The 10,116-nt window shown below is 50.9% G+C and overlaps 1 protein-coding gene across 3 annotated transcripts in view; it reads right to left on the reverse strand.

The window, feature by feature from the left end:
* Positions 1-2,944, reverse strand: part of STK40 (serine/threonine kinase 40) — a 35,611-nt gene extending 32,667 nt beyond the window's left edge. For all 3 annotated transcript variants that reach the window (XM_024554581.4, XM_024554580.4, XM_024554579.4), the window contains exon 1: positions 2,770-2,944. The gene's annotated coding sequence lies outside the window, so the exon portion shown is untranslated. The remainder of the gene's footprint in view (positions 1-2,769) is intronic.
* Between the last annotated feature and the right edge of the window lie 7,172 nt (positions 2,945-10,116).

The following is a 10,116-nucleotide window of genomic DNA, read 5'->3' on the forward strand; positions in this document are numbered from 1 at the left end:
CTATTTTTTAAAATGCTGCTTTTAAAGAGCCAAGCTGAAGCATCTGAATGGCTCCTACACAGACTGGGTAAACTCCCCACAGATTTCCTTTTCAGAAAGAATACAATAAATGCTATGATTCTGTGATCCCTTAGGACACTTCTGACAGCTCCATGGGACACAGTTCCAGTTGCCACTAACTGCATCAACCAATTCTTGGAAGTTCTTTCCTGCAGCCTATAATACCAGCTAACACTCAGTGTGTGTTAGATGCCCAACCTGCCGCATCTTACTTAACCCTCACGACTGCCACACTAGGGAGCGGGCTCTGACTGTCCCCATTTCACAGATGAGAAAGCTAGGCATGGAGAGAATAAGTAACCTCTAGAGCTCTAGAGACTGGCAGGCCTGGGATTAGAACCCAGAACTGATGGCAGAGCCCTGTTGGCTCTTAGCCACTTGAAGCTGTTGCCTTCCCAAAAGGTCAAATTAAAGGCACAAGGGAACAAATGTAGGACCCCTGCAACTGGCCTTCTGAGAAGGCAGCCTCACCTCTCCAGCCACTCGAGCAACCTGAAATCCCAAAAGGATAGGGGCACATGTGCCAGGCACTTCTGTGCTAGGCAGAGACGCCCGGTGAAACGAACGGAGCTTGTCACCTCCTGACTGCATACAGTGCTTTCTCAGCAAAGACCCACCATCCCAGCACCAATTCTCCTCACTTAGAGGCCTGCAATGGCCTCTAACAGGTCTGCAGAACTTCGTTAGTCTCTCTCCTTCCTTCCCTCTTCTGCTGGGACTCAAGGGAGACAGTTCTATAACTAGATCCAATCATGACACTCCTTTGCTTAAAACCTTTTCACTGGCCCGCCACTGCCCTTGGCACAAAGTCCCGAATTGTTAATGTGGTGCTGCTTTGTCAACCTACACTGCTTTACCTTGCAGCATGTTGACTTTCACACCACCGGGTGGAACAATCTGAGGTTTCTGGAATAAACTATGAGTTTACTTGTCTCTCTCTAAGTAGAACACCTTGCTCCCTCACTCTCACCTGGCTAAGCCTTCCCATCCTTCGGGATGCAGCTCCCATGTCATCACTCCGGCCAAACCTTCCCAGGACCCTCCCACTACAGACTGAGCCAGTGGCTTCCTCCACTGGGCTTCCACAGCCCTCTGTTCTTGCTGCTACTAGCTTTTTAAAACCACATTTCAATGATTTGTTTACAGGTCAATTTCCCTTTACCAGACCATTAGCTTCTTGAAAACAGAACACCACCTAGCATTTACTGGACTCTTATTATGTGATAGACATGGTCCTATGTGTTTTACATGTATTAACTTTTAGAATCTTCATTACAACTCTATGTTACCACTTCTGTTTTAGAGATGAAAACAGTGAAGCAAAGAGATTAAACAATGTGCCCAAGGTCACACAGCTAGAAAGCTGCAGAGCCAGAATTTGAACTTAGGAAGTCTGGCTCCAAAGCCCACTTTTTTTAAAAGTATGTTTATTGATTTTAGAGAGAGAGGAAAGAAGGGAGAAACATGGATATGAGAGAGAAACATCAATTGGCTGCCTGCCATGAGCCTCAACCAGGGATCGAACTGACAATCCAGGTACGTGCCCTGACTGGAAATCGAACCCCCAACCTTTTGGTATACGGGATGATGCTCCAACAGACTAAGCCACCCTGCCAGGGTCAAAGCCCTCTCTTAACCACTATAATATAGGTACTTGTCTCTCCAGGCAAGGATATTGTTGTCATGTGGGGAATGAATGAATGAATGAATGAATGAGGGCTATCTCTAGACTGTCTAGGTCTAACCCATAAACATCTGGCACAGCTAGGTTAGCACTGGAGCAGCACAAACACTGTTTTAGTTTGGCCTTACAGTTACATATTCTGCTCTTCCTTATCTCATGAGCGCTAAGCCAGGAGGGAAAGGCACCCAGCCCAGAGTGACTACCCTCTTCCCCACTGCTCTCAAAACCAAGCAAAGCCAACCGGTTTCCTCCCGTGACTAAAGACAGAGCAAAGTCTATCCTGCCACATAAGGCGGCTGTCATCTCTTCCTTCCGCCAACAAACGGCATCAAACCTAGGGAGTGGGGGTGGGCAGAGAACTCGGCACCGGGAATCCCACACCCCTATCTACTGGTTGGAAAGCACAAGGCCAAGTGACGTGGGAATGGGCGGGCCTGACCCGGCAAGACAGGTGAAACAGTGACCACAGCAGCAGGCTCTCTCCTTGGAAAAGGCCGACCGAAACGCAGCACTAGCAAGCAGATAGCTCTGACCCACACCAGAACGCCCCCCGGGAGGAGAAAATTCCCCAGCAGGGATGATGCCCAATGGCGAGGCTCCTGTTGGAAGCACTGGCTGGCCCTCCCTGGGGATTCTTTCTAACTTTCAAGTCACTCTCGGATCAGGAGGGAAGCAGGGAGAGGCAGAGGGTGTCTCTTGGGAAAAACCTGGCTGGCTCAAACGCCAGTGCCTTCACTTGCTGGTGGAATGACTCCAGGCAAGGCTGGCAGTCAGTGCCCACCTCCTAGAGCTTCCGCGGGACTGAGGCTCCCCACGGCCCCCCATCTCCGGCGCGCAGCAGCTCCCGCCCCCGCCGCCCGGGAACAGCAGACCCCAGTAGAAGAGGGGGCATTTGCTGTTATCATTTCTATCACAGGCGGACGGCCTTGGGCTGTCACCACGGTCCCATTTCCTCGGCTGCTGAGGCCCACCCAGAAAACCCGCACCCCCGCCGGGTTCCCTACTCCCGGACCCCCCGCCCTCACCTTCCCCCGATGTTCAGCGCTGCTCGCCCATAGTCTGTAGCCCGGAGCCGGGACTGCTCGGAGCTCCGTCCCGGGGGGCCGGGGCCGGGGGAGCCGCTCACCGCAGCCTCCCAGCGAAGCCAACCCAGCCGCAGCCGCCGCCGCTGCCTCCATCCATGGCTGCGGCGCCGCCACCTGACAACGGAAGTGACGCACCGCCCCCACCGCCTGGACTGAGCCTCAGCCCCGCCCCTCCCAGGACCCCGCCCCTCCCCCGTGTCTACAGCCTCTCGGTGTTGGGATTGGGCACCATCTTGACAATGGGCGGAAGCCTTCAGGCAAGAGGCCAGATTTCGATTGCGGATTGGTTCAGGGTGGGGTCCTGTGAAACGATTGGAGGCTGAGACTCTAAAGGGGCGGTACTTACCCTTTTTTTTTTTTTTTTTTCCCCCTAAGCCTGCGGAGAGCCTGGGCGGGAGGTACCACCCCCGCCCCAACTCCACAGCACCTCCGGTCCCCTACAGTTTCTCCCTTTCTCCCTGCCGGGTTTGGTGAAGCCTCCAGTAGTTGTAAGATCGGCCAGTTGTAGTGTATTTATCAGAAAAATGGTTCTTCTTTGGCCCCCATTTATCGGTTTCTGGAGTTCTCTGCGGAGAGCGCTGCCGTTAGACTCAGTAAGTAACAGGAATTCCTGTCGTAGCCCTCACAATGCATTTCCCTCTGGGCCCCTCGCTTTTGTTGAAAACGCGCTTCAACCCGAAGATCCCTGAAGTCTTGACGAGGGAGGTTCACAGTGAAGAGTTCTATTAACGATTCTAGCCACCTAACCTCAGTCCCTCCTGTTGCAGTTTCGGTCCCTTTCTCCTCCTCCTCCAGCAACCACGCCCTCCATGAATCAGCTTCTTGCACCATCAGATGAGCCCTTTAAAGGGATTGATTGCATCAGGCTGTTGACTCACTGGGGCCCTGCGAGAGCGTGGCTTCCCTCCCCTGGCATGCAGTAGCAGCTAACACGGCTCAGTGGCAGCAGCACCAGCGACCATGGCCGTCACTTCTTTGTCTCAGAGGTGTGAGCTGCGGTGCTTTGCTGCAGATGACTGTCTGAATCCCGGTGTCTTGCTAGCTGTCCCCTGAGTGACTCTGTACCTATGTGGGCACACGTGTCCAAGCCTGTGTGCACTGCTGGGTTTTACTGGGGTGTGTGGCCAGGCACTTACGTGTGTGCATTTGTCATCTCCACACTGGCAGTGCCAGGGCATGAGAGTTGGTGTGTGCGTCTGGCTGCCTCCTCCTTTGTCATCTCTTTGTCTGCCTGGATGCCTGGTGGCCACTGAGCTGATGGGGCTGAATAACAATAGTAATCAAAACAGCTCCTACTGATGTGTCACACCCTGTGTTAAGCGCTTTAGAGACAACAGGTTAGGAGTCTGTTTACAGATGAAGGATCTCGATTTCTGAGACGGGAAGTTACCTTTCCAAAGACACACAGCTTTTAATGGCAGGACTGTGATCTGAACCAACTTTGGCAGAATCTGAAAAGATTGAATTTGAATCCTTACTGTGTTCCTTACAAGCTAAGTGACAAGTGTAAGTTCCTTAGCCTTCCCTATGTGTCAAAATTGGGATAACACTTCGTGGGATCCCTGTGAGGATTCAGTGAGTGTGCAAACAGCTTCTCTCAGGACCCAGCGAGTAAGAGGGCTCATATCAACCTCAGTTACAGAGCTCCATCAAAGCTGGTGAAGCGGATGACAGAAAGTCAGGCACAAAGAAGCCAGGGCCCTGCCCCCAAAGCTCTCCTCTCTGACAAAGGGAAAAGCCTAGGGATTCCGGAAGCCCTGACTCTGACAGGAATGAGTTTTGGGTTTTCCAGAGCTCTAATTATCAGCTAGATGAATCACTAGGAGCTGACACCACCATCCCCACCCCCAGGAGACACTCAGCTGATTCAAAATATAGGATTTTAACAAAGGAGAGGAGGAGGAAGAGAAAGAGGGGAGGAGAAGAGGTAACGAATAGAAACTAAAGGTGCCAGCCAGAGGAAATGAAAAACTGTCATCAGGACACCAACATGACACATACAGACACACTCAGTGGCATACTTTCCTGCTGGCTCTCCAGCTCTGGGCATACTGGCAGACATCGCTGCCAAAACAAAGTGACGCCTGTCACAATAGCATGAGATGTTAGTTCGATGAAGTATAGGTAGGTCTGCCTATCACAGGAGAGGAAGAGACCTTCAACCCTGATGAGCTTACTCAGGCTTCTGAAACCCAGCAGGTCCTTCTTACTGCCTGCTGCCTGCTTCTGGCTTCTCTTTGTGGCCGAGCCTCAAGGCCTGGGTGGGTATGGCAAGTTTTGAGTGCCAGGCCCATACTTGGTAACTGGGTACCACCACTAAGATGAGCAGGACACTACTCATCTTACTCTGTCTTCAGTGTGATGTTGGAAGTGCTGGGAAGCAGAATAGCATAGTGTAGTATCATGGAGCTTGAGTCACACAGACCTGAGTTCAAATCCCCACTCTGCTGTTCACTGGCTCTTCGACCTTGAGCAGGCCACTTAACCTCTCTGGATCTGCTCCCTCATCTGTGAAATGATGCTATTAATACATACCTCCAGGGCTGTCGTAATGATGAAATGAGATGATTCTGTCATTCCACAAAGATTTGTGGAGGGCCTGCTAGGTGCAGGGCACTGAGCTAAATACTGGAGATCCAGTGGGACCCAAGAGACTACAGCTCTGCCCTCCTGAGCACGTGGGGCCCTGGCACAAGGCCTGGCACACAGTGAGACTCAACAAGCGGTAGCTACTTATGATGACCATCTTGGCATTCTGCCACTAACTTAGTCTTGGGACCCGAGGAGAGTCCCTTTCCCTTCCCGTTGAGGAAACTGGGCCTGTTTCCTCAGCTTCAAAGTGACAGTATGGCAGGACCAGCGGTTCCCAACCTTCTCACCATCAAAGCTGCTGTTAGTATTTTTCCCTCCACAGGAGCCTCCCATTTGGTAAGATTTTGTCTCCTGTACAACCTGCATCCAGTCATTTCTCCCTTTCTATTGATTAAAGCCTCGTATCATAGGCATTAGACCTTGTGATCTGGGGGAGCAAGCCAGGGTGACCACCACACTGTTGGGATAATTCCAGCCCACAGCAGAGACCAAGCTAGCTCGGTTACCTTTCACAGACTCTGTGCCATTTCTCTGGGTCTTTCTGGAACATTGATAGGAACACAAGGGACCCCTACTGCCTTCAGGGATCCTTCAGCCAGGGATGCCAGACTGGAAATCACTGAACTGGATGTTCTCCTTTAAGTCCCTTCAAGTCCCATGCAACTGAGAGTGGGAGATGTTGGATGAAGGAGATGTAAAGTTCAAGCTGCCCACCCACCCTGGGTCTCCTCAGAGCCCTTGTAGTAATCCCCTCCCGCAGTGAGAGAGACCCCTGCACCCTTCTCTCTAGGAGCAGGAGGGGAGGGAGGGGACATGCCATACTACCTGGGCACTCGGAATTCCTGAGGACTCAGTCATCACCTAGGACCCCCCCCCCCCCACTGATGATGTACGTGCGGGCTTGAGCGAAGTCCACAATGTGAGTAGCACAGAACCCAAACTTTGATGGGGTGATGACATTTGAAATGTTTTTTATCTTTTCCTTGGTGTTCCCCGGGCCTTTCCTTTATGCTGATAGTTAGGTTAATCTGCCTTCCTTACGTCAGGAAACAAGTGATACAACAGAATGCAGAGTTCATTTTTAGCTTCTGAATTCTACAGGCCTAAGCCTTCAGGGAGGAATGGAAAGAATTTCTGAGCAGATACAAATTTAGAAAGCTGTGTAACAGGGGGATCTGGGAGACTGACTTGGGGGCGGTGGTCCTTGAGAATAGAGAAGATCCTCCTCAGCCTTGTAGCTGGTGGGGATCAGCTGGGTCTCAGGGACAGAAAAGGAGGAAAAGTTACGCTCTTTTTCCTGGTGGAGCGCCAACAAGTAACAAAACCCTCTGAAGAAACAGCTGTGTGCTGCATTTGGTCAAACAGGGCCTAACTAGCCCGAGACCTAAGAATTTGGGCCTGACTAGCTTGGGAAAAGTAGGATAAAAATCTGAACGTTGAGGGGTATATGGGTTTCACTGAAGGGAGAGGTCAGGAGGTCTTTTAGTCAGGTAGGAGCAACGCAACAGCAACCTGAGTGGGCTGATGGCAGAACACCAGAACTAAGCCCCCATGAAGCTATGCAACCTGAGTGGATCGGAAACAAAAGGCCAGAGCAAGACGGGGACATCTTGGTGTGTGTTAGTGTGCCTGGATGGCCACCAGATCAGACTACACGCCCCACGCTTTGGCATCTTGAAAGGAAGTGTTCTAGAATTCAGCCAATTCAAGGAAAATTGGGTGGGGGAGGGGACTTTGAAATTACTGCAAATAAGTTTCTGCTATTTTGGCCCAGTGAGGTGAAATATGAATTCAGTTGTTAGAGAAAGTTCGTTATGTTTCTTATATACCAGAAACTTGAACCAGCTACATTCCTTACCTAGAGGTCTTTGCATCACTTGTCCCCACCTCTCCCGTTTCTGATGCCTCAGTGGTACTCCGAGTTTTCCCACCTCAGGACCCTTGCACTGGCAGTTTCCTCCACTTTCCTTTGGCTACCCTCCACCCCTTTGGCTCTTTAATGTTTTTAATATTGATTTTTAGAGAGAGAGAGGAAGAGGGGAGAGAGAGAGGGAAAGAAAGAGAGAGAGAAACATCGACTTGTTGTTCTACTTATTTATGAGTTCACTGGCTGATTCTTGCATGTGCCCTGACTAGGGATCAAACCTGCAATCTTGGCATATCAGGACAATGCTCTAACCAACTGAGCTACCTGGCCATGGCTCCTTTGGCTCTTTAAATGCCAAGTTCCTTCTCAGTTTAAATTTCACTTCTTCAGGCCACATTTTCCAAAATAAAGCCACCCCTCTACTCTCTCTCAAAGTGCTGTTTATTTCCTTCATGACATCTATTAATAGTTTTAGGTTGTTTATTGTTAGTCTCCCCCTCTAGGATGTCGGTTCCCTTGTCCATCTTGATGTTCCTTGATGATGTTGTATGTAGCTAGCACTGTGATTAGAATTACTTGTAGAATGAATGATCAGTGGCAGTCAGGGGGTTCCTGGCTTCCAATAGGCTGGTGGACACTGAGCTCCCTCAGCCCCTACCTGGACCCCTGACTGCCTTTCCCAGCAATCCAGGACCAGATGCCAAAAGACCCATAACCTTGGGGCTTAAAGACTTAGCTGTGCTCTATCCAGGGATTCAGCATGAGTGTGTCTCAGCGGGGCCTGGTTCCTCTCCTGCCCACCTATCCTCCTGGTGCCTTGCCTAGAACCACAGCGGCTCTGCTGGGTTCTGGCTCACAATGCTTAATGAATACATCCTGAGTCTTTCTCCCCGGCAATATGCACTGGCCCTTCTCTCCACCCTGGCCTGGGGGCTCTCCCTTGCTCTGCTGAGGATGTAAAAGCCTCTGGCACACCATTTAAAAGCCTCAGAGCTAGACCTTTCTTCTGCCCCTAGGCCAAACTCCTAACATAAACCACAGGTGGCAGACACAAGGCCCGAGGGCCGAATCAGGACCTCCACCTTGTTTTATCTGCCCGGCACCTTGTTTCTACCTGGCGGCAGTGGCGAGCTCCTTGCCGCTGGTTAAGGAGTAGTTACATTTATACAGTCCTAAAATTACATTTGGCCCTTTGAAGGCAACCGTGAGGCTGATGTGGCCCACCGTGAAAATGAGTCTGACACCCCTGGATAAGCCCTCTTGAAGTTAGAAACATCTGCAGACATGCAGGAAACCTGTGCAAGGGAGGCTGCTGTGGGGGCTCCTGCCAGCTCTTCACTCCAAACCGGGTGGCTCTCTCCCTGCTGGCTGTGTGTGAACATTTTCAGTGAGGACCTCTCTTCTGTGCCTGCCCTCTACTTTCTCTTACCAGCAGTCACCTTGTGGTGCTGCTTCCCTTAACTCTGTCAGAGGTGCCCGGAAACTCAGAGAAGTGGTTTTCTCCCTGCTGGAATCCACTGTCTTCTCCTGAAGGCTAAAGGCAGAGTCTAAGCAGCTTCCAGGACCTCTGGGCTACAATGAAGTACGGTATCAGAAACCTCATGGTGAGTATACTTGGCTCTCACTTATTTATATTTTTTTAAATGACTTTTATTTATTTTTAGAGAGAGCAGAAGCGAAGGAGAGAGGGGAAGGGATGCGCAAGAGAAACATCGAAGGGTTGCTTCTCGCACACCCCCAGCTGGGGACCAGACCCACAACCCAGGCATGTGCCCTGACAGGGAATTGAATCCCGATCTTTCACTTCACGGGACAACACCCAACCCACTGAGCCACACCTGTCAGGGGTACCTGGTTCTTTAAATGGCAGGCTCTGTCTCAGTTTAAACTTAAATTAATAATGCAGAGTCCCAGGTTCGATTCTGGTTCATGTCTAGGGAATGTAGGAGCCGGAAGATGGCTCCTCTAGACACATCCCAGTTGCTTCTGATCAGGCAGTCCAAGGACAACACTTTGCCAAAGACTGTGCTGGAATGTGAACACAATGACCTTGAGCTGCTAGTGCCCAAATGAACACTCCTCTCAAATCTCCCTCAAGACATGACAGCAGCTTAAGGTGGAGGACCTGCCTTATTCAAAACTCTGGTGAAGCAGTTCTCAGGCTGGATTTCGTTTCCGTGGTTCCTGATCACCTCCCCGCTGGATTAAAAGCCCCCCTCCTAAAAGGACCAAATCTTACTGTCCATGTGTGCTCAGTAGAAGGCCTGGCACCGCAGCTGCTCTGTGGATGTTTGTTTGATGAAGACTATCCCTCTAGTCCCACAGCATGGAGCTGCGTTTACTGAGATGGCTGTTTGCCTGTGGGCGGGCTGGTAAGGCTGCAAGGCAGCGATAACAAAGACTTGGGTTCCAACTTCCAGAACCCCCTGTCCCTTGAGGACCCAATGACTCACAATGGGAGCCTGATTTCTTGCTGTTGGATGAGTTCCCGCACTTCAGGGAGGTGAGCCCAGGATTTCTCCAACCTCTCCTCCTCCAGAAATAGCAATGCGACCAACAGCTCCCTCAACAGGGAGTCTGAACAGAAAAGCCACCTTCTACCTAACCAGACTGACTGAACAACTCTCCTATTATAATTCCCAAACTTCGCTGCATATTAGTACCACGTGAAAAACTTATAAAAATCCAACGCCCGGGCCATACCCCATACCAATTAAATCCGAAATAGGTGAGGATGGGACAGGTGATTCCAATGTGCAGCCAAGTTTGAGACCCAGCACCTTAGGACAATGGACCAAGAGGGGACTGCACTCATCAGGGAAAGCATG

This window comes from Desmodus rotundus, chromosome 3 (genome assembly GCF_022682495.2).
Source record: "Desmodus rotundus isolate HL8 chromosome 3, HLdesRot8A.1, whole genome shotgun sequence".
NCBI lineage: Eukaryota > Metazoa > Chordata > Mammalia > Chiroptera > Phyllostomidae > Desmodus > Desmodus rotundus.